The sequence below is a fragment of the Calidris pugnax genome, unplaced genomic scaffold (genome assembly GCF_001431845.1).
Source record: "Calidris pugnax isolate Ruff unplaced genomic scaffold, ASM143184v1 scaffold213, whole genome shotgun sequence".
NCBI classification, from domain to species: domain Eukaryota; kingdom Metazoa; phylum Chordata; class Aves; order Charadriiformes; family Scolopacidae; genus Calidris; species Calidris pugnax.
This window is the reverse complement of record NW_015090944.1, coordinates 111,815-136,674: the sequence shown is the minus strand read 5'-3', so window position 1 is coordinate 136,674 and position 24,860 is coordinate 111,815. Positions and strand designations below refer to the sequence as shown.

Here is a 24,860-nt window from a genome sequence, read left to right as displayed (position 1 = left end):
TTGAAGGCCATTTAGTCCAATCCTCTGCCTTAAGTAGGGACATCTTCAACTAGACTGGGTTCCTCATAGCCCTGTTACCTTTACCTGGGAAGATTATGGACCAAAACCTCCAAGAAGCCATTTCCAAGGCTTCTTTTCCAAGAGGCCATTCCTTGAAGGGGAACAGCCCAACCATTGGGAACAGCCAGTGTGGACTTTCCAAGGTCAAATTGTGCCTGGTTGCCTTCTGGGTGAGCTGGGAACGTGGGCAAGGTGACAGCAGGCTGTTATGTTGTATGTGTTGACTTCAGTGAGGCCTTTGACACAGTCTCCTGTTAGTACCTTTATAGCCACATCAGACTTTCCAAGGTCAAATTGTGCCTGGTTGCCTTCTGGGTGAGCTGGGAACGTGGGCAAGGTGACAGCAGGCTGTTATGTTGTATGTGTTGACTTCAGTGAGGCCTTTGACACAGTCTCCTGTTAGTACCTTTATAGCCACATCAGGGACATGTGGACTGATAAGTGGGTGGAAAATTGGCTGGACTCCCCAACTGTAAGTGGCGGAGAGCCGTGCGAAGTCCAGCTGGCAACGGGGAACCCCTCTGAGATCAGTACTGGATCAATACTGTTTAATGACTTTAATAGCAACCTGGATGATGGGATGGAGCGTGGTCTCAGCAGGTTCACGAAGGGCACCAAACTGGGGGAGAATGGTTGATAGTTCAACGTGAGGTGGGGCTGTGATTCAGGGCGACCTTGGTAGATGGGTGACACGGGCTGGCAGGAACCTGGTGAAGGTCAACAAAGGCAAACGCCAAGTCCTGCCCTTGGGACACTCCAGCCTTGAGCAACTGGGACTTTCAATGCCGTTTTGTAGATAAATATTTCAAGCGCTTGTAGTTCACCGTCGGGTTCCTCCCCTGGTGCTCGTGGATTGGGATCTGTTTCTCTTTGCTGAGAATAAATACATCTCATCACTGTAAAAGGCATGTGAGGGAGGTGGGGAATTGGTATTTAAAGCTGTATTTCAACTTGCTGCGTGCAGTGTTTTGGTTGCTTTTGTTTCAAAGGTAGCTTGGCATATGGCCAAGAAGGCCACCAGCATCCTGGCCTGTGTCAGGAGCACCCTGGTGAGTAGGACTCGGGAGGTGATTGTCCCCTTGTACTGGGCAGTGGGGAGGCCCCACCTTGAGGGCTGGGTCCAGTTTTGGGCCCCTCAAGACAGAAAGGACCTTGAGGGGCTGGAGTGTGTCCAGAGAAGGGCAACTGAGGGGTCTGGAGCCCAAGTCTGGTGAGGAGAGGCTGAGGGAGCTGGGGGTGTTGAGCCTGGAGAAAAGGAGGCTGAGGGGAGACCTTCTGGCTCTCTCCAACTCCCTGAAAGGAGGGTGTAGCCAGGGGGGGTCGGTCTCTTCTCCCAAGGAATGGGTGATGGGACAAGGGGAAATGGCCTCAAGTTGCCCCAGGGGAGGTTTAGGATGGGTATGAGGAACAATTTCTTCCCCAAAAGGGTCATCAAGCCTTGGAATGGGCTGCCCAGGGCAGTGGTGGAGTCACCATCCCTGGAGGGATTTAAAAGATGCGTTGACATAGTGCTAAGAGACAGGGGTTAGTGATGGGTTTGATCAGAGTTAGGTTGATGGTTGGACTAGATGATCTGAAAGGTTCCTTCCAACCTAGACAATTCTATGATTTTGGGAGGGCTGAGACTATTTTCACGCACATATTCACTGTTAGGTAGGTGGTTTTTAGACTGCTCAGTAGCAATTTTTGTCTCTGAATAGGACAAAAAAAATGAACAGTGCCAGCTGTGTAATCCTACCTTGATAGATAATACCGGCTTTTGAGTGTTCTGGGGATGCCCCACTCTTTTAGCAATTTTTGTCTCTGAATAGGACAAAAAGAATGAACTTCTGGGGATGCTGCACTCTTTAATTCTTGTATTATTTTTTTTTAAATGAGAACTGTCCATTTTAATGTGTTTTAATGAAAAGTTTTGGGGTGAGTGTATACTGTCATCTTAAAAAATAAAACCAGTATAGTGTTGAGACACCATTACACACCCAGTGCGTGTGCTACCAGTGTACGTTCCAAGTAGAAGTGGCAAAGTCCTAATTTTCTGCTGGTGTAATGTACTAGATGTCACGAATTATTCTTGATCTAATTTTTGGGAAGCTGGAAATTTTTGGCTATTTCATAATTCACTGATTCACCTCCTGGAGCGTTGGTGGATTGAGTCAGTTTACAATCAGTTGTGACGTGCTCTTCAGTTCCGAAGTAGATTTACTGCAGGAATTTTTGGATGGGGGGAATTAATTTTTAAACTGAATTTCAAAATTGCCTTAATAGCCCCTAAAATTGAAACAGTGGAAAATCTTTTATTCCTCCACCTTTTTTTTTCACTGTTTTGGGGTTTTACAGACCTGCTCTGTTGATCTCCATCACTCACTTTTTGTCAACTTGGGGAGACCCACAGTTGGTAAAGTAAAGGGCAACTGATACTGTCTTTATTGTTTTGATTCTGTTTTAATACAGTAGTCTGTATTAAAGGATTAAAAAAAAAAGCTTTGGAGAGTTACCATCAATATCCAGTGGGTGTACGTGGAATTTTTTCCCCTTCCTTTCCTCGAAGGGCACTGAAAGTGTCAATTCTCTTCGTGTTCTGCTGATCTGGGAAATCAAGGCTCTGTTGAGCTGAGCATGTTTTTTTTTTCCTCATTTGCTGCTCCTTGTTTTTGTTAGTGTGGCATTTGGGGACTCTCTTGGGTCAAGGTCAGTTAAAAGAGGTACATTTATTTACTCTGAACATTTTTGGATGTTTCAGATGTGATACTAATTTGTATGGGTTTTGGTGCTTTGGGTAGTTGTATAAATTCATAGAAACCCCTCTGCTGGGAGGACAGGCTGAGAGAGTTGGGGGAGTTCAGCCTGGAGAAGAGAAGGCTCCAGGGAGACCTTGGAGCCCCTTCCAGTCCCTCAAGGGGCTCCAGGAAAGCTGGGGAGGGACTCTTGATGAGGGAGGGGAGCCCTAGGAGGAGGGGGAAGGGTTTGACCCTGAAAGAGGGGAGATGGAGCTGAGATGTGGGGAAGAACTTGTTTGGTGTGAGGGTGGTGAGAGCCTGGCCCAGGTTGCCCCGAGAAGCTGTGGCTGCCCCATCCCTGGAGGGGTTCAAGGGCAGGTTGGAGGGGGCTTGGAGCAACCTGGTGTGGTGGGAGGTGTCCCTGCCCAGGGCAGGGGGTTGAAACTAGATGATCTTTAAGGTCCCTTTCAACCTAAACCATTCTATGATTCTGTGATAAAGAGTAAGGATTTTTTTTTTTCATTAAAATTTCTAAACAATTAAAGTTAAAAAGTTAATACATCCGTTTTTTTACCATCTTGCATTGTTCCAAATGGAATTCAGGCCCCTGCTTGGCTCATTGTTGAATTTCTTGGCCTTTAAATGGAAATTCCTTCACCTATGCAAATTCAGCCCTTTCTTTTATTCAAGGGGCCTGTACACAAAGTGTCTGTTTACATTTTTGCATAGTTCTCTATATGTAGTTAAATCAGCTTTTTACTGTAGAGAGTAATTTGCTTTCTGATTTCCAAACTCTTACTGAGTTCAACTGTTTTTACTCTGCAAGCTGGGACTTTCATCTTTGGATTTGTATAACTTGGCAAATAGAACATTTTTTTATTTTACACTAATGTATATTTTAATGTTAATATATTGATTTTTTTATGAAAGTGGGAGCTTTACACATTTCTAGCCCAAGTGACCATCCATGTACCAGGTTGAGCCCATCTTTTTCTCCTTGTTTTCTCTAGGAAAACCTGTTGAAATACCGTTTTCCACTCACCCAACTCCTTAATTCACATTGTTATGCGTATTGACAATGAGAACTTAAAAATATACATGAATATTTCATAGCATCTATTATCTTAAATTGATAGGAGTAATTTAAATTCCTTAGCACTTGCTGGAGTTCTTGTTTGGGGATGACAAAGTTTCTCAGTTCCCTTGTCGTTCCACAGGTTCACAGAGCCCAAGGGAAAATTAGATCATGTAATCTAATTTTTTTAATATGACAGATCATGAGGTTTCATCCAGATATTTTTCAGCACATGAATGCAAACCAAAGAATTTCCTTCCTTGGGAAACGAAGCGACCAGCTCAGCCTTGTGCTGCGCCTTCGAGTGTGTTATCCCAGGTCAGAAACCTGGTGAGGAGTGTAAGGAGAAGATCATAGAATGGTTTGGGTCGGAAGGGAATCTAAAGCTCATCTAGAACTTCCTCGTGTCACTGGCCACCACTGGAAAAAGACTGGCCCCATCCTCCTGACACCCACCCCTTAAGGGTTTAGCGGTGTTGATCAGATCCTCCCTCAGTCTTCTCTTCTCCAGACTAAAAAGGCCCAAGTCCCTCAGCCTTTCCTCAGCAGAGAGATGTTCTTTTCCCCTCATGATCTCTATAGCCTCTGCTGTCCCCTCTCCAGCAGTTCCCTGTCCTTCTGGAACTGGGGAGCCCACAACTGGTCCCAGTGCTCCAGCTGGGGCCTCCCCAGGGCAGAGCAGAGGGGCAGGATGACCTCCCTCCACCTGCTGCTCACACTCTTCCTGATGCCCCCCAGGATGCCCTTGGCCTTCTTGGCCACCAGGGCCCATTGCTGGCTCATGGTCACCCTGTTGTCCACCAGGACTCCCAGGTCTTTTTCCTCAGAGCTGCTTTGAGAAAAATTTAAGCATTGTTTAAATTGAATTACGTGCTGTCTTGCCGGCTTTTATTTTTTATTAGAAGCCCGTTTAAAATACAGAACAAAATCAAAAACTGGTCTAAAATGTTTTTAATTTATGGAGCTGCTACTGTAAAATACATTTTCTTCTTGCTGGAGCTCAGAGTCGTTCCAAGTCCAAGATTTCTGTTGGTTTTGTGAGTAAATTTGATTTGCATGGTATTTTGTAATTCTGCGCTCGGGCCAGTCGAACGCTTTTGTTTTGCTTCTCTAGTGTAAACCTTTTCATGTAGGAGGTTTTTAGGGGATATCTCGGGCTTCCAGCTCAGCACAATTAGTGTTACGCAATTAGTGTAAGCGGAATGTGTTTTGTATGGGGGAGGGATAAAAAAAAAAAACCCATGGTGAAATATCTGTATCCAGGTTTTGTGTAAGTTGAGCATCCTTAACATTTAGCTCTGGTTGGATGTTTTCAAATAAGATTAACTAAGAATTGGAAAATTACTGCCTTTGCCTAAAGTCTTCCCAGATTTATGTTTCAAAGATGGTTACTTGTTTTCTTTTACCTTTTCAATATTAATAATGCATTTCAGTTCTTCCTAGTAGTTCTTTCGGCAGTTATTTATACTGGAAGTAAATTATTCTGGAAGGACATTGTGGTTTTTAGATGTTTGCTGACCTGACTGGGTTATTGGCCTTTGGAACAAGAGAGCCTAAAATAAACTGTGTTGTAATGTTAGATGAAGTATCTCAAAGGCCTTATAAAGTAGATTTATTTGCAAGCATCTCGGATGACTTTCCCTGTTCATACAGAGGTGTGTTTGTGTGACACAGTCGTGTTGCCCTTTGTCCTCGCCTGAACTATGTGAGGTGAGATTCCAGAAGATGAGATGTGAGGACTGGAGTTATGGAATCCTAGAATTGTCTAGGTTGGAGGGGACCTTTAAGATCATCGAGTCTAGCAATCAACCTAACTCTGATAAAAAGCCATGACTAAACAATGCCACTAAGCTCAATGTCATAGAATCATCTAGGTTGGAAGATCATTCAAGATCATCTAGTCCAACCATCAACCCAACTCTGCCAAAAAAACCCATCACTAAACCATGTCCCCCAGCACCATGTCAGCCCATCCTTTGAACACCTCCAGGGATTCACCTCAACCACTTCCCTGGGCAGCCTCTTCCAAGGTTTAATAACCCTTGCAGTGTCTTAGTCTTTCCTAATCTCCAATCTGAACCTCCCCTGGTGCAACTTGAGGCCGTTTCCTCTTGTCCCATGGCCTGTTCCTTGGGAGAAGAGACCGACCCCCCCTGGCTACACCCTCCTTTCAGGGAGTTGGAGAGAGCCAGAAGGTCTCCCCTCAGCCTCCTTTTCTCCAGGCTCAACACCCCCAGCTCCCTCAGCTGCTCCTCACCAGACTTGTGCTCCAGACTCCTCCTCAGCTCCATTGCCCTTCTCTGGACACGCTCCAGCCCCTCAAGGTCTTTTTTGTGGTGAGGGTCCCAAAACTGGACCCAGCACTCAAGATGGGACCTCACCAGTGCCAAGTACAGGGGAGATGGTCACCTCCCGAGTCCTACTCACCACGCTGTTCCTGTTACAGGCCAGGGTGCTGTTGGCCTTCTTGGCCAGCTTGTTTGGCCTATCATTAATCTGGAAAGATTTTTAAGCAATCACAATGCGTTTAGACTTTTGTTTTAGATCCCATCATTGGTGTGTGGATTCTCTTCAGGGATGAAATGGAGTAGACAGGAGGAGAAAGAGCCTGTTCAGAGCTCCTTTTGTTTGTGTTTCTTGAGTTAACCTTATTATAGGATGTTCCTGAGGGTTCTTTCATGAACGTGTCGCCGTAATTATTGTGTAACTAATTTAAATAGAATTAGTTTTCTCTCTTGCTGATGGCGTAGCCTTAAGCTTAGTATTTTATAGAACAGCTTGAGGGAAGTTACTCTACTTTGGCTGTTCAAGGGATAAAGAGCTATTGAGGAAACCACCTCGACACCTCTAGATATTTCAACCTTCGTCGTCTTATGGTGTTGGAATCCTCTTGTTTTAAAAACACATTGAGATGGTTCATCTCAAGCTCTTCTGTGGGAGTAGAGCTCTGATGTTAACGTGGACTGACACGCTCTGGTCTGCACCGTTTGAGTTAAGTGGGTCTAAAGTGCTTCGTTAATGGATAAATCAGGATATTGCTGGGGGCCAGCGTGGGTTTAGAGAGAGGCATTTAACGGTGGGACTGCACCTGTCCATCTGGTACATTCAGTTGCTGTTGAGGAAACATGACTTTCCATTTTTTCTTCAAAAAAAAATTTAAAAAAATTAGTAATTTAGTCTGTCTAGATGCGTAAAGCCAAATTTTCTTCCTTGCTACCAAATTCTTCCCTCATGACTTTCCATTTTTTCTTCAAAAAAAAAATAAAAAAAATATAGTAATTTAGTCTGTCTAAATGCATAAAGCCAAATTTTCTTCCTTACTACCAAATTCTTCCCTGGGCTTTACCAGTAGAAAGCTGGTGAGACTTTAATGAAGTAAATGGTATTTACACTGGTAGTCCTGGGAACTGAATTTGGCCAATAAAACTTGGAAATTTGACCACCACCCGAGGTGAAGTCCGCATGCAGTAGTTGCTAGGCTACTGATATACAGTTGTCAAACAATTTCACTTTTTTCTTGCTCATTTAACTAGAAAAACTGTCCGGCAGAAAAGCCTTTTAAGTAAATTATTGAATTTGCAGTGTTTTGCTGTATGTATTAATGGATTTATTTTTTTTTTTCCTCTTTCAGAGCGTTCAGTCAGAAAAGAGCTGCAATTGAGAAAGAATATGCACAGGTAGGTCCCGGAATAATTTTATTGTCTATGAAATTGTTCTTTTAAGGTAATTTATTCATTAGCAAACTTTCCACGGTGTGTGTTTTTTTCATTTATCCTTTCCATAAGTTAATTAATATGAAAATACCTGTTGAAATTCGGACTCGGGCAGTTTGGCCTGTGCAGGATTTGAGCTCATTCTGTGTTTTGATGGACATTCTGACATGAGGAAGTTCTTGGGTACCAAAGGCATTTGAAACATTTTTTTCAGATTGTTGTAAAGTCGATCAACTTTTTAAGGTTTTCTCAGAAGTTTGTGTGAAACTTGAATAAAAAGTAAAATCAGGTCAATTAGAGGGAGAGGAAGTGTCTTCTGGTATTCACAGTCCAAAATAAATTTACATTCACATTCTTCAGTGAGAGCAGCTTCTCATTCATCTGAAATAAAAGCAGCCAGATTTGGCCTCGTGCTTGTGACAGGGAGTGGGATGAATTTTGATTTGTTTTTTGAGAAAAGGAGGGAGGATCCATTTTATTTTGGTTTTTTTCTCCCTTTTTCCAAAATTAGAAAGCATCTAATAAGGGGCAGCTGCCTGTTTAATTTACAGTAAAGGCTCTTGGGGCTTAAGTCCAAGTTCAACAGATTAAAAACGCAGTAATTTATTTTAAAATAAATTAAAGGTAGAATAAAATACAAGTGGAGAGAGCTTGTGGAGCTCAGTATAGAATAAATCCAAGTGGGGATGCACCTGATGTTACAATAGTTGATGTTGGGACATCAAAATAAAAATGTACGCATTTTCTAGTCCTGGATTTTTTTTCTGCATGTGATCTCAGCCCAAAACTTAGCTGAAAACAGTAAATCAAGTGAAATTTGTACTGAGATTAATCCAGATGCTCACAGTGGTCCTATAAAGGGTCGGCAGTTCCTGGTGCTCCAATTCTTTCATGGTACATGAACTTACATCGATTGCATCAGCAGCTGCACTTAATTTGATTAAATATAACAATTTTTCAGTGCTAGAACCAATCGATGCCTAATGATACTCTGATTAAAGGTATGTGTTCTTTATTGATTTTTGTAATGACATTATAGAGAACTTAAGATCAGTTCTTAATACATTTATCCATTCTCCACTGGGAATTTTTTTTATACGCGGACGATCGCTGCGTTTAGGGAAGAGTCTTGATAAGTTGAAAAAATAATTACATTCTCAGATTCTTCAGTCTTAACAACTGAGGCTTTCAGATACTCACATTTTAGAAAAAAAACTAACAACCAACCAACTTTCCAGCAATACAGCTGCGTCGTTTGGGATTCATTGAATGGGCCCTTGGATGAATGGAGGCTTGTGGCGGCGCTTCCTCGGGTCGCTGAGAAGTGCCCAGTTCAAGAACAATGTTGGGATGTTTCTTCTTGGGCCCGTGAAAGGATTTCTGTTTTGGGGTTTGTTTTTTTTTTCTGAAGTTGGTAATAAAATTTTCTCATAAAGCCTTTTTCGATGAGAGAATCCAAATCAAAATAAATGGGAAGTCGTATTCATCCCCAGTGGGAGATCCCTTTAAAACCAGTTATAAAGGGGAACTGGGAATTTTTAGTGTTTAGTTTCTGAAGAGAGATTTCTAAATCTTTTCCCAGATTCTGTCCAAACGCCTTTTGTCACCTTGGGGAAGTTGGAATATTTTAATTTAGGATGTTTTTGGCAAACTGAAAGAAGTGGAAGGGTGGACAGTGAAAATTAAGTTTCCCAGAACTGAATGCTTTGTTGGTTTAAAAAAAAACTTGGGTGCTGATGCTCTGCCCTTGGGTGCCAGGTGTCTGTTACATGGAGAGCTTTTATTTGGAGAAGGAGAACCTGGTAAACTGCTGGTGAAACACCACGTGTTGGTGTTTATAATTTATTTCTAATTACGTGGTAAGTGGCTTGAACGTGTGTGGTGAATTATAGGTTCTGCCTGTAAATTGCTCCGTGTCTTATTTTATCGAGGGAGTTTTTAAACTGAGTTCTTTTCACCGTTATTGTACCTGTTGCCATGGACAAAATTTTCTCATAAAGCCTTTTTCGATGAGAGAATCCAAATCAAAATAAATGGGAAGTCGTATTCATCCCCAGTGGGAGATCCCTTTAAAACCAGTTATAAAGGGGAACTGGGAATTTTTAGTGTTTAGTTTCTGAAGAGAGATTTCTAAATCTTTTCCCAGATTCTGTCCAAACGCCTTTTGTCACCTTGGGGAAGTTGGAATATTTTAATTTAGGATGTTTTTGGCAAACTGAAAGAAGTGGAAGGGTGGACAGTGAAAATTAAGTTTCCCAGAACTGAATGCTTTGTTGGTTTAAAAAAAAACTTGGGTGCTGATGCTCTGCCCTTGGGTGCCAGGTGTCTGTTACATGGAGAGCTTTTATTTGGAGAAGGAGAACCTGGTAAACTGCTGGTGAAACACCACGGGTCGGTGTTTATAATTTATTTCTAATTACGTGGTAAGTGGCTTGAACGTGTGTGGTGAATTATAGGTTCTGCCTGTAAATTGCCCCGTGTCTTATTTTATTGAGGGAGTTTTTAAACTGAGTTCTTTTCCCCGTTATTGTACGTGTTGCCATTGATATTTTTTTCGAGCTGTTTTTAGTTTTGCTTGTTGTCTGCCTCCAGTGGGTTCTTTACTGGTTTTTCTAGGCTGTGCTGTGGTATAAATGGGAGAGGTCGCTGCTGTGTCAGCTCTGGGACTTCTGGGGTCCTTTCTAGATCTGTTGGGAATATGCACCCGGCTGTTTCGCTTGGAGTTTTGGTGCTGCAGTATTTAATACATGCTTAAAGGCTTGCCTTAATATTCAGAATTGAGAGTATAGAAAGGCTGTCATTTCCCATTGACACTATGCTCAGTAATAGCATTTAAATTGAGATTTATTATTATTATTAACTATTCTCCTCAATTAATAAGCCAGCTGAAATCAGTGTCTGAGAATATTCTTTTGTTAGGTGGAAGCAGAACTTGGTAAATGTGTGTTTTTGCTGCTACGTAGTAAAAAACTGTTTTGCTTAACATGTTAAATAGGTAGGATGGTATTTTTTAGGGGTCATAATTACGTCCCTGCTGTACTTTTAAATATTATTTAACGCTTTTAAGTCAACAGCAGTCGTGCTGGGAACACACAAATGACCTTCCTTGTCGTGTTTTGTCACACTTTGGTGTGCCTTGATATTTAGCTGTCGTCGTTTCGGGCTAAAACATGACTCTGGGTCATCAACGTGCAAGTAACCTCCGAGAGCTTGAGCTGTGAAACCTGCTACTCCGTACAGGGCATGCTAATTAGTTGTTAATTATGGTGCCTCATTGATAATGTAGGAAAAAAGGTAGCAAAGTCCATTCTGTGGGCGACGTGAGAGCTTTCAATATGAAGTGAGGTGTTAGTAGAAGTGTCTGTTCAGGTTTAAAAAAGGAAAAGGTGCTAATTATTAGGATTTTTCTTCCTGTCTCGTTATTTTTGGAGGTCAAATTAACATCGAGGAGATGCCTGTGCTCGGTATGAACAGGTATCTTACCTGGGATCTGCATCACTGGGTGTGGATTGCTCTGGCTGGGAAACTTGATCCAGTTAAAACATTTTAAAATATGGAGAAACGAAAAGGTGGAATGGTTTATATCCCCACGTTCCTGTTGGCAGCTCGGAGTGAAGTCCAAGTGCGTCCTTTGGGGGGTTTGTGTCGGTGACAATAATCAAGAGAGGAGCCTGAAAATAAGATTAAGTGGATGCTGAAGAAGAGAGCTTATTTTTGAGAAAATTGCAATATTCAAGTAGCATTTTTAGTGTATATATATGTGTGTGTGTACATACTTTACACACATACCCTGACTTATACTTTATATATAAAGCACATGTACAATAAGTAAATATATAATTTATTTTATATATCTAAACAGTATTTATGGGCTGCGGGGTCCAAACAGTTGCATGATTTATTTTTTTTCCTTACTGTATCCATTTTCCATTGTTTAAAATCAGAAGATAGAAGCTGTTTCATTTACCACCTTCTGACAAGGACGCTGGGCTGCTTTACTTAAGATATAGTGACTTTTTAAACAATTTTTCAATGGATTAAAACTCTAAAGGGTGAAAATGAGAGATTTTCTCCCCGTGTCTTACTAGCTTGTGCTGTGACTAATGTTTTTTTCTCTTCTTTGCTATTTTAGACCACATAGTCCAACACTTTACAAATATTACCTGATTTATCCTTATACTGAGAAGCCTGGAAAGGTGATAGTGTTTTCCTAACGAGGAATTAGAGAAATGGAGTAAATTTTAGCCAACATAATACAGGTCTTTTTGATAGAATGGGAAATAGATCCCTGTTTTTTCGGACTACTTATTTATTTTAAAAACTTTTTTTAAACAGAAGCCTTTGGCAATTAATGCAACTTTTGCTTCAGCAATATAATTCCAATATTTTTTCTTTTTTTGCCTGGTAAAATGTTTAGAGGTTTATAGAAGAGGAGCCCAGTGCAAGTATTTATTTGTGAACTACCTGTGGTGGCGCATGGGAAGGTGCGGTGACCTTTAGCATAGATCACAGCCAACTTGAAAATGAAATTCCTCCACTTGTAAAAAAAGCAGAATCTTCCAAGAAGGAAAAGTCAGGTGCTGGGTAAAGTACGTCTCTCTTGAAAATATATTGCTTTGTTGCAACGTTGCTGTATTGACTGTAAGGGCAGGAGGATGGCAGACCAGATGCCAGAGATGGCACCAGATTGGGAATATGCACCCGGCTGTTTCGCTTGGAGTTTTGGTGCTGCAGTATTTAATACATGCTTAAAGGCTTGCCTTAATATTCAGAATTGAGAGTATAGAAAGGCTGTCATTTCCCATTGACACTATGCTCAGTAATAGCATTTAAATTGAGATTTATTATTATTATTAACTATTCTCCTCAATTAATAAGCCAGCTGAAATCAGTGTCTGAGAATATTCTTTTGTTAGGTGGAAGCAGAACTTGGTAAATGTGTGTTTTTGCTGCTACGTAGTAAAAAACTGTTTTGCTTAACATGTTAAATAGGTAGGATGGTATTTTTTAGGGGTCATAATTACGTCCCTGCTGTACTTTTAAATATTATTTAACACTTTTAACTCAACAGCAGTCATGCTGGGAACACACAAACGACCTTCCTTGTCGTGTTTTGTCACACTTTGGTGTGCCTTGATATTTAGCTGTCGTCGTTTCGGGCTAAAACATGACTCTGGGTCATCAACGTGCAAGTAACCTCCGAGAGCTTGAGCTGTGAAACCTGCTACTCCGTACAGGGCATGCTAATTAGTTGTTAATTGTGGTGCCTCATTGATAATGTAGGAAAAAAGGTAGCAAAGTCCATTCTGTGGGCGACGTGAGAGCTTTCAATATGAAGTGAGGTGTTAGTAGAAGTGTCTGTTCAGGTTTAAAAAAGGAAAAGGTGCTAATTATTAGGATTTTTCTTCCTGTCTCGTTATTTTTGGAGGTCAAATTAACATCGAGGAGATGCCTGTGCTCGGTATGAACAGGTATCTTACCTGGGATCTGCATCACTGGGTGTGGATTGCTCTGGCTGGGAAACTTGATCCAGTTAAAACATTTTAAAATATGGAGAAACGAAAAGGTGGAATGGTTTATATCCCCACGTTCCTGTTGGCAGCTCGGAGTGAAGTCCAAGTGCGTCCTTTGGGGGGTTTGTGTCGGTGACAATAATCAAGAGAGGAGCCTGAAAATAAGATTAAGTGGATGCTGAAGAAGAGAGCTTATTTTTGAGAAAATTGCAATATTCAAGTAGCATTTTTAGTGTATATATATGTGTGTGTGTACATACTTTACACACATACCCTGACTTATACTTTATATATAAAGCACATGTACAATAAGTAAATATATAATTTATTTTATATATCTAAACAGTATTTATGGGCTGCGGGGTCCAAACAGTTGCATGATTTATTTTTTTTCCTTACTGTATCCATTTTCCATTGTTTAAAATCAGAAGATAGAAGCTGTTTCATTTACCACCTTCTGACAAGGACGCTGGGCTGCTTTACTTAAGATATAGTGACTTTTTAAACAATTTTTCAATGGATTAAAACTCTAAAGGGTGAAAATGAGAGGTTTTCTCCCCGTGTCTTACTAGCTTGTGCTGTGACTAATGTTTTTTTCTCTTCTTTGCTATTTTAGACCACATAGTCCAACACTTTACAAATATTACCTGATTTATCCTTATACTGAGAAGCCTGGAAAGGTGATAGTGTTTTCCTAACGAGGAATTAGAGAAATGGAGTAAATTTTAGCCAACATAATACAGGTCTTTTTGATAGAATGGGAAATAGATCCCTGTTTTTTCGGACTACTTATTTATTTTAAAAACTTTTTTTAAACAGAAGCCTTTGGCAATTAATGCAACTTTTGCTTCAGCAATATAATTCCAATATTTTTTCTTTTTTTGCCTGGTAAAATGTTTAGAGGTTTATAGAAGAGGAGCCCAGTGCAAGTATTTATTTGTGAACTACCTGTGGTGGCGCATGGGAAGGTGCGGTGACCTTTAGCATAGATCACAGCCAACTTGAAAATGAAATTCCTCCACTTGTAAAAAAAGCAGAATCTTCCAAGAAGGAAAAGTCAGGTGCTGGGTAAAGTACGTCTCTCTTGAAAATATATTGCTTTGTTGCAACGTTGCTGTATTGACTGTAAGGGCAGGAGGATGGCAGACCAGATGCCAGAGATGGCACCAGAACAGTTTGGGGGTGACCTGCTGGAGAGCAGCTCTGAGGAGAAAGACCTGGGAGTCCTGGTGGCCAACGGGATGCCCAGGAGCAATGGGCCCTGGTGGCCAAGAAGGCCAAGGGCATCCTGGGGGGCATCAGGAAGAGTGTGAGCAGCAGGTGGAGGGAGGTCATCCTGCCCCTCTGCTCTGCCCTGGGGAGGCCCCATCTGGAGCACTGGGACCAGTTCTGGGCTCCCCAGTTCCAGAAGGAGAGGGAACTGCTGGAGAGGGGACAGCAGCGGGTTACAAAGAGGATTAGGGACCATCTCTCTGCTGAGGAAAGGACTTGGGTCTTTTTAGTCTGGAGAAGAGAAGGCTGAGGGGGGATCTGATCAACACCTCTAAATCCTTAAAGGGTGAGTGTCAGGAGGATGGGGCCAGGCTTTTTTTCAGTGGTGCCCAGGGACAGGACAAGAGGAAATGGGCACAAACTGGAACATAAGAAGTTCCACCTAAACATGAGGAGGAACTTCTTCACTGTGAGGGTGGCAGAGCCCTGGGAGAGGCTGCCCAGAGAGGTGGTGGAGTCTCCTTCTCTGGAGACATTCAAACCCCTCCTGGACCCGTTCCTGTGGGACCTGCTCTGGGTGGCCCTGCTCTGGCAGGGGGTTGGACTGGGTGATCTCCAGAGGTCCCTTCCAACCCCCGATCATTCTGTGATTCTGTGACCCCCACTGGGAACAGCAGTGTCCGTGCAGCTCCAGAGCTCATTTCAGCATCGAACATGAAGTTGCCCACCTTGAATCCGAAATCCCACGTGGCAATACCACCTGCAGCTTGGCAAAATGCAACCTTAACGCCAGGTTTGGAATTAAAAATTAAAAAAAATCAAAATTCATGGGTGAAACGAAGTCTTCCCTCTGACTCAGCCACAATCAAACCCCTGGGGCATCAGGAAAATAAACTTGGAGGTACCTGCCTTGAAAATCCAACAAGCAACTTAGTTCATAACCTGTCGTCTGTACAGAACGGAGTCGTTTTTGGTGTTTGTTTTTTTTTTTTTTTTTTCAGCCCAAAGGATACAGAAAGTTATTGTGGCCTTAACCGAGAGCAGGAAGAGATTGTAGACTTTAAGGGTGGGTCCCCTGACTTGGGGACAAACAAGCAGCAGCGGCGGGTTGGCTGCTCAGTAGCCTGTTTTGTTCACCGGTGAACTTCAATGACTTCTTTCTTCCTTTTGAGGATGATATTAGATTTACCGCTGCGGTAAATCTCTCTCTGGAGTATTTCTGTCATATTTCAGTCATTTGTCTTGTTGTTGCTTTATGGCTGAAATGGATGACTTCTGTAATCAAGGAGTCATTTAAAAAATACCCATAAAATCAGCTTTTGGGAGGGTGGAGAAGATATATTTTTAAGACTTAGACATACTTTACCTTTTAGGGAATTAAAAGCTTTGACTTTTATAGTCCAAAACGTGTGAGGAGGGGTTCAGTTGGTAATTAGCACACGCAGAGAAACCGTGTGAGGAGGGGTTCAGTTGGTAATTAGCACACACAGAGAAACTAGTTTGTGTTTCCTTGTTTTTTTTTTTTCTCTCAGGCTTATCTTTTGAAGAAACTTGGCTGTCGTTCCGCGGTTTCTCTGCAGTGAAACTTCCGCTTGTAGTAAATGAGTAGACTCTGTAGAAATTTCCGTGCTGGGCAGGGAGATGAATGGTGGCTATATCTGGATGTACTTGATAGCGGTTAATTTGGAAGGCAGAAAATTGGCTTTGAAATCCGTCCGTGTATTTATTGTCTTTTCGAACTTTCTGTAGGAAACATCAAGAAAAAAAGCAGAGTGAAACCTTTGCCCGTAAACGAGCTCGCTGCCTGGCTGCAGGTGTTAGTTTTTTCCTTGCTATTTTAAAAGACAGACAAAAAATTCTTAAAAAAGAAAAAAGAAGCCAAAACCAAAAAGCCAACAAAACCAACTTGAAATTTCTGAATTTTCTGCATATAAGCCTTCTCTTGAGATTTTCAATATCTTTACTGAGCTCTTTAGAAAGCCTGGCTCACGCTGCCTGTGTGAAGTCATAGAGTCATAGAATCATAGAATGGTTTGGGTTGGAAGGGACCTTAAAGGTCATCTAGTTTCAACCCCACTGCCCTGGGAAGGGACACCTCCCACCAGACCAGGTTGCTCCAAGTCCCCACCAACCTGGCCTTGAACCCCTCCAGGGATGGGGCAGCCACAGCTTCTCTGGAGTCATCCTGGAGGGTTGAGATGCTCCGTCTGCGTTACTCAGAAGTCTGTCAGGAGAACTGAGGTAGCTTCATTGTGTTTTATCAGTAGTATTGCATTTTAATAATATTTCAATGTTTTTTTTTTAACTGAATATGAAACCCAACAGCACTGGGGAATGTTCTCCTCCCAAGCCGGAGCTGTGGTCTCACCATTAGAGCCTGGAGGGAGATGTTCTGCAGGGCCTTCATCCAACTTCATTTCTTTCCTGTGTGTGAATACAGCACCTCTTTGATTTAGGAGAGTCCATTTCTTACCTGAACGGGGTTAACAGCTACTGAAACAGAGTCATAGAATGGTTAGAGTTGGAAGGGACCTTAAAGATCATCAAGTTCCAACCCCCTGCCATGGGCAGGGACACCTACCACCAGACCAGGTTGCTCCCCTTGTAGGAATTTCTATTGCAAAAGTCAGTAACCCACGTGTGACTTTATTTTTGGATGTTACTCCCTTAAGCCTTGTTGGCACAAGCTACTTGGGGGAGGGGGAAAACCTGTATCCAAGAAACCTCCGAATCCTAACACAAAAGGAACTAGAGAGGATGAAGAGCCTTCACAAGTAGCTGGTGCCTTCTGGGAGGTGATGTCTCTGGTTGGCATCCATGTCACCACCAGCACTTGAAGCACAGGACAACCTGTGACAGTTCTCATTCTCCACCTCTCAGCTCCAGCAGGTCTGTTACTCCTAGAACCATAGAGTCATAGAAAGTTCTAGGTTTGAAGGGATCTTCCAGATCATTGACCATCAAGCCAACACTGACAAACCCACCAGTAACGCATGTCCCTCAGCACCACGTCTGCCCTGCTTTTAAATTCCTCCAGGGATGGTGATTCCACCACTGCCCTGGGCAGCCTCTTCTGAGGCTTAACAACCTTTTCGGTGAAGAAATTTTTCCTAATATCCATCCTAAACCTCCCCTGGTGCAATTTGAGGTCATTTCCTCTTGTCCTGAAGCACTTTACTACATGTATGCTTGATGCAAGCCTGAGGAAAATATTTTGTTTGAACTTTCCTTACTTTCCAAGTGACTCAAACTCTTTTTGCTGACTGTTTTGTCCTCTTGGTTACTTACTCTGTTGCTGCTTTTTCTTGTCCTTAGTTGATAAAAGCCCAGAATACTAAGAGGGCCTTGAGCTTTGAAAACTCAACTGAATCCCAGAATGATCTGGGGTTGGAAGGGGCCTCTGGAGATCATCCAGTCCAACCCCTCTGCCAGAGCATGTCCACCTGGAGCAGGTTGCACAGGAAAGTGTCCAAGTGGGTTTTGAACGTCTCCAGAGAAGGAGACTCCACCACCTCTCTGGGCAGCGTCTTCCAGGGCTCTGCCACCCTCACAGTGAAGGAGTTCCACCTCATGTTTAGATGGAACTTCTTAGGTTGAAGTTTGTGCCCGTTTCCTCTTGTCCTGTCCCTGGGCACCACTGAAAAAAGACCGTCCCCATCCTCCTGACACCCACCCTTTAAGTTTTTATAGGCATTGGCTATAGAACATGAACATGGCTTAGATCAACGACTCTTCTGAAGATTGTGTTTTGGAGTCTTAGTGCTAATGTTGGTTTAAAATGAAAATTTCATTAGGTATTAAGACATATGCTTTGTGAAAATGTGTTGCGTCTACCTCATTAATGCATAATAGATCGTCAGTCGTCACGTACCGACCTGTGACTCCGTTGGCTGTGACACACTGACCTGTGAATCAAGTGGAACAAATGGTGGGAAATGCTCAAGAGTCATTCTCATTAAAATCTTACCTGCTTTATTTTTGCAAAAAGCAGAATCCGGTTGATCCGATCGTTTATTACGTGGTGTTTTCTTCTATAAGGAGGAGCATCTCCACGTACGCTTTTTTTCTGATACTCCAGCAGTTATAAAAAGGAACACCTGTGGGTCAAAAGTTTTCTCTTTTAAGTTGTGAGGTTTATGGGTGTGTTGTTTAGAAAGTCTTTTTCCTCATTGATGTGACACATTCTCCAGGGTACAAGTACCTTTGTGTTAGAAACAGAAGCAAACCGGTGCTTTCCAAATACAGAATATTGATCGTGGTTGGTTTTTTGAAGGCCATTTATAAATTTAATATCTGCACCTGATGTAGGGCGTGTATTACTGCTAATTCCACTGTGTTGTCCATCATTACATCAGTCAACAGAATTTCCCCCTGCTGAGAAATTCAACCTCCTCTTTTTCCATTTTGTGTATATTTTTCTTAAAGCCTTCTACACAATTTTATTTTTTTTTTTTAATTTTCTGAGGGATTTATTTGTCCCAGTCTGTCTAAATTTTTGCTTGTTGTTAGTTTTGCTCGTTTTTCCTGTTTTGGAGGAATTAATTTCTTTTAAAGAGCTAGAGTTAATTGTTACATGTCTTTGAGACTTCTTCTGCTTACACAACTTTAATCAGGTTAAAATCAGTGATCTATGGAGCATCTCCACCTTCCAGACCAAGAATTTAATAACCTTTGTCTAAATGAAAGTCTAGATAATTGCTTTGCTGTCTGCTTTCACTTTCTGTTCAAAAAATAACCTTATAATTTAAGAACCTTTTCATGTTTTACTTTCTAGAGGTGTCCTGCAATTAGTAGTAGCACCCAAAGCTTTTTTGGTGGAAGAAAATTTTCTACCAGGAAAAAAGCCAAGGAGATATTTGAAAGAGACAAAATGAGGTTTCTTTATTCTATATCACCATTTAGTTTATGATATTTCTTCTGGATAATCCGTGGTGATCTCTAAAAGAGCTTTGGATTCATTCAGTTAAGGTACAAAACTAAGAGGAAAACCTGTTTTCCAACGTGAATTACGAGAAATACATATTTATTTGTGAGTAAATAAGTGTCTTTATTCACAGAATCACAGAATCTTCTAGGTTGGAAGGGACCTTAATGATCATCTTGTCCAACCGTCAACCTAACTGACAAAAATAGACACCCACACAACAAACAAGGAGCATCATCACTAAACCAGACCTCCCAGCACTACATCAACCCGTCTTTTGAACACCTCCAGGGATGGTGCCTCAACCACCTCCCTGGGCAGCCCAGTCCAATGGCTGAGAACCCTTTCAGTGAAAAAATTTTTCCTAATATCCAGCCTGAACCTCCCCTGGTGCAACTTGAGGCCATTTCCTCTGGTCCTGTCGCCTGTGACTTGAGAGAAGAGACCGGCCCCCACCTCTCTACACCCTCCTTTCAGGGAGTTGTAGAGAGCAATAAGGTCTCCCCTCAGCCTCCTCTTCTCCAGGCTGAATAACCCCAGCTCCCTCAGCCTCTCCTCATAAGACTTACTCTCCAGACCCCTCACCATCTTTGTCGCTCTTCTCTGGACCCGCTCCAGCCCCTCGATGTCTCTTTTATGGTAGGGGGCCCAAAACTGGACACAGTACTCAAGGTGAGGCCTCACCAGTGCCGAGTACAGGGGGACAATTTATTCCTTGCCACTTTCCTGAAAAATCTCCTGTTTGTTGTGGAATGTGTGTACGCACGTGATTTCAGATACACCTGGAGCTTGGACCCTTTTGTTGCTTCGTCTTAAATCTCAGCAGGACAGAGGTTGTGTTTTTGGGGAGAGGATCCGTACCCGCTTCCCGACCACTGCCCGATGGGGACATCATCCATATTGATGACCGTGGTCCGTTAAGCCACGACGCTGGATAATACAACAAGAGAACTTACTGCTTCCAGAAAGAAAACACCTGCTTGATACTACCTTTGTATTATATTTTCCTATAGTGGAACACCATTCAAACCACCGGGATATCAAGAAGAGGTTGAAGAAAATGAAGTGGAAGGACTTTAGTGGCTATTCATGCCATTCTTTCCGACAAAGCATGGAGAATCAGCGGCCCTGAACGCTACAAAGACGTGATCTGCTCCGTTTCATAAATGGTTAAGAAGACCATTGTGGATTTTAGAATAACTTGTAGAGACAAGTTTGACAAATCAGGTGTTATAATGGGATTATTGATACTATTCTGCACTTGTCACAGTTCAACCTCTTTACTGCACGTTTCCCTTTTTACCGCAAAACAAGCAGCTCTTTAGAATTCTCTATATTAAATGTCCGTTTAACATTTAATATAATATACTTTGCATGGAACAAAGACTATGGGTCTGTGTGTGACATTCCAAACAATATTATTGGTGACCTTCTCTTTTTATGTAGATTTTGCATTCAGTCCTTGTTGTACTTTTTCTTCTCCAAGAAACACATGTCAGTGCTTTAAAGCGGGGGGAAAAAAAAGTCAGGTATCTGATTTAGGTCTTGTCTCCCTTACTGTTCTCTTCTCTTAGAGCAAAAGTAAAATGCCTTACACTGAAATAGTTGTCCATTTAAAAAGAATTTTAAAAGGCAGCCTTTTAAAAATGCTAAGCTATGTGCTACAGCTTTTAGGGAATTCTTTAGGTTAAAATAATATTGCTCTAAGAACAGAGGTGGACTGTCAGCTTCTATTTTCAGTGAAAACATCTAGTTCCTTATAAAGGCGTTGCTCAGCTTAGAATTACGCTATTTCTACAAAGAAAGCCCTTCAGAAAGAAACTACTTTTTTTTTTTTTTTTGCTGAACTGATGCAAGCGAATTTCTCTTCGCCTGCTTTTAGCTGTTATTTTTCTTTCCAATTACCGCGCTCCCAAGCATCCACTGCCTGGAATTTTGATACGTGTAAGTGGCTCTGCTTTCAGCTGAAAAACTTGATTCTTAAAAACTCTTGGTTTTCACTTGGTCTTTCAGATTTGGTGAAGCAGGCAGTGTATTTTTCAGTCTGTGGAGTTATCTGTGAGCTGTTTCTGCAGCACGGCTGGTTTCTCTACTGGAGGATGTGTGTATTTGGGTGTTGGGTTTTTTTTTGTGTCTAACTGTGTCAACATTTCAGCTTTTTTCTGACACATCCAATCCAAAACGTCATCCTTCCCAATATCTGCTTTTCTCTTTCCTGTGATTTAAGAGGGCAGGCTGGTCCCAACTCAGAGCTTTTAAAAATAAACCAAGTGGAAACTTTGGGCCTCCAAAGTAGTAGCAGCACCAGCACTGAGTCACCAGCCCATACCAGTTATACCTTACCTGATCTTTTCCACCTCTATTTGTGATCCTTTTTCAAGTATCTTGTCCTAGATTTACAAGAGGAAAGCTCTTCTTTATTTCCTGGCTTTTCACACCAGTATCCTTCATCCACGTCACGTATTCATCTCGGAGTTATTTAAGTCTGGCTTTGTCTCCTCCCTAATATAAAGAGTTTTTATTTTTTTCTTTTAAATGAAGGACTTTTAAATGTTCTTCTAGGAATGACTTGGAAGAAGGGAGTGGGATACACTTGGCAATATTTCAGAATATGTGACAAATTACCACTATGCAGGACATATAGATTACAGTAAAAGAGACCACATCCTATTCAGATTTTTATTGTTCTTCTGGGGGAAAAAAAAAAAGATTATTCCAACTGTATTTTAATGGCTGTTTCATCCAAGTTCTCATACTTTTCCTTCCCTTGATCAAAAACCAGTTCTTGCATCCAAAGGGATGGGCAGCAGGATTATCCGTGCAATGTTTCTGGGGTTTGGTAGGAGAGGAGATGGCTGAATTGGGGAAGACGAGGGACAGTGAAGCAGAAAATGTGTTGGAATAGGTTGTCTGGGTCAGGTGTGTAGTGAGAACACTCTTGAGGAAAAATTGGGATGGAGATCAGGTGGTGGTGGATTTAAAGGTTCAGAGGTCAGGAATGAAGGTGGTATCACTGCCATAAGTCATGGAATCGTAGAATGGTTTGGGTTGGAAAGGACCTTAAAGACCAACCAGTCCCAACCCCCTGCCCTGGGCAGGGACACCTCCCACCAGACCAGGTTGCTCCAAGCCCCCTCCAACCTGCCCTTGAACCCCTCCAGGGATGGGGCAGCCACAGCTTCTCGGGGCAACCTGGGCCAGTGTTTGACCACCCATCCCTTTTTCAGCCACAGTCATGGCTCTACCTTTCCTGGGACCTTTGCCGAGTGATGGAGCTCTGTTTCTACTCTCAGTTTTAAAATCAGGATAATTTTGCCTGGAGGAGATTCCTGGAGGTTATCTCATCCAACCTAGTCCAAAGCTGGGCTAACTTTGCAGTTGGGTGAGGTTGCCTCATACTTCACGTTTGGAAAACCTTGAAGCGTGGAGATTCCCAAATATCTGTGGGGCTTTTCCAGCCCCAAAAAGCATTTTCATTCTCACAGTTGTTTGCTCACCCAGGTCCTGCCTGAGCCACCTCTTTGGCCGTTCACCCCCCCTCCTTTGTCACAGTCCCCTGGCAATGGCTGTGCCTTCCTTTCCCTGCTTTGTTCTCTTCCTGCCCTTGTTCTCGGCTGTCACGCTGGGATCATTTCCTCAGGGGTGGGAAAAGCATCCTGGTTTGCAAACCTCCACTGGGAATTTCCGTGTAGAGATCTACGGGTTGGCCATAAGCTCGTAAATGCAAGTTGGGATTATTTATCCCCAAAGCTTCTAGGTAAAAAGGCAAATGTTTGGTGGATGAGCAGCACAGCATCACAGAATGATCTGGGGTTGGAAGGGACCTCTGGAGATCATCCAGTCCAACCCCCTGCCAGAGCAGGGCCACCCAGAGCAGGTCCCACAGGAACGTGTCCAGGTGGGGTTGGAATGTCTCCAGAGAAGGAGACTCCACCACCTCTCTGGGCAGCCTCTGCCAGGGCTCTGCCACCCTCAAAGTGAAGAAGTTCCTCCTCATGTTTAGGTGGAACTTGTTATGTTCACCTTCATCCTTCCTCATCTTTTCCAGCACAGTGTAGACAAGTCGAAACCCATTTGTCTTTCAGCTTTCTTTTGTCTTCTATTTGCATTTATGCACTTTCTCAGCCCTGCATTTATTCTGGAGCCATCAATTTAAAAAAAAAAGAAAATCTTTTATATTCCAACATAACACTGTTTCTTTACCTAATGAGCACGTTCTCTGTTACAATCAAAAGGCTGTAATTTTAGGGAAAACCAGCAGTCGCTGAATTGCCTGAGAATGATACTCTGGAGAGTGTAATTAAAGCGAAAATGTTTGTTTAACAAAAATAATCCAAGCAGAAATAAAGGTATGTAGAGCTTCTTCCTTTGTTTTATCCCGATGTTCAGCTAGTTATTTCAGCTGATTAATTCTTCTGCAATTCAACTAGTTCAGCGGGTTTATAAATGTTAGGTAGACAAAGGTAATTTATAAGAGTTGTTATTCCTTTCTTCTGTGGACTTAAATATTTGATTGCACCTTCTGCACAGTAACTAGTGTTTTCGGACTCTGTGTGTGTGACTATATTTTAAGTAGTGATATTTCTGAGAAATTCCTTGTTTTGTATTTCTCAGCTCAAGCTACCTTCATCTCCCTGAGGGTAAAGTCTCCGCTGGTTTAAAAAAGAAATAATAAGAAAAACTCATTTAAAGAAAAGCTCATTTAAAGAAAAGCTCATTTAACTCACTGTGCGATAGTTAAAATCCATAAATTTCTATGTTTGAACCTATTTTTCCAGGAGCAGCCTCTCATCTTTCCTGTTTTAGAGCAGCCCCTCACCCCCGTGATGCAGATTTTACGCTTGACACGTAGCGGTTTATTAGATGGATGTCAGGTAAACTTGGGCAGACCTTCTTGGCTACTAAAGCTGTTTGTCTTAGCCCGAGGATTACTTTTAAAGGGTACAGTAGTCGTGTTCTTAACTATTTTTAAAAACTATGTGTCGTTCTTCCCCTTTGCGGCCTTGGAAGTTGTGCTTTCAGACCCGTACAAACCAGAATGTGTTGACAGCTGAAAAAAAAAAAAAAAGAAACCCACAGAGAGAGAGAATGTTTAAGTCAAATCTACCATAAATGATTATTCAGTGTAAGACCCTACGTACACAGTAGTTGACTTGTTCAGCTTCCTACAGATAAAAGGCCTTTTATCAGCCGGTCCTGCCTGTTTGGCCCAGAAAGAGGGAGGGAGAAGGGAAACGTAAGGTTCCTCAGGAGAGGAGTCCAAATGGCAGCTGCAAAGTAATAAAAGATGTGCTGCTAATCTGACAAATATGTGCTAACAGCAAAGAAATCCCTCTATATGATCTGGGCGAGCGAGTGCGTGCTGCTCTTTGAATGCCTTCGGGAAATATATAATCTAAATATACTTATAAATAAACAAGTCCATTATTAGGATGTTTCTTGCAAGTGTTATGGAGATGAGGCTTAGTCTTTATGTCCACTCTGGAGCTCCAGCTGGGGAGCCCTCTCATTGCCTTGCCTGCTTTATCATAAATCTACGGTATATTGAGAATATATATAAATAATAAACTTTTACATCTTATTCTTTCCCAGTAACATGTAAATTTTCCTTTAAAAATAAAGTGCTTTGCCCATATTTCAAGGAAC

The 24,860-nt window shown here is 42.1% G+C and overlaps 1 protein-coding gene across 1 annotated transcript in view; it reads left to right on the top strand.

Annotated features, from left to right (window-relative positions):
- Positions 1–7,477: 7,477 nt before the first annotated feature.
- LOC106893708 (F-BAR and double SH3 domains protein 2-like) overlaps positions 7,478–24,860 on the top strand; it is a gene marked incomplete at its 3' end in the record, with an annotated part of 127,713 nt that continues 110,330 nt past the window's right edge. Inside the window, exon 1 of the mRNA XM_014951892.1 lies at positions 7,478–7,529. The remainder of the gene's footprint in view (positions 7,530–24,860) is intronic.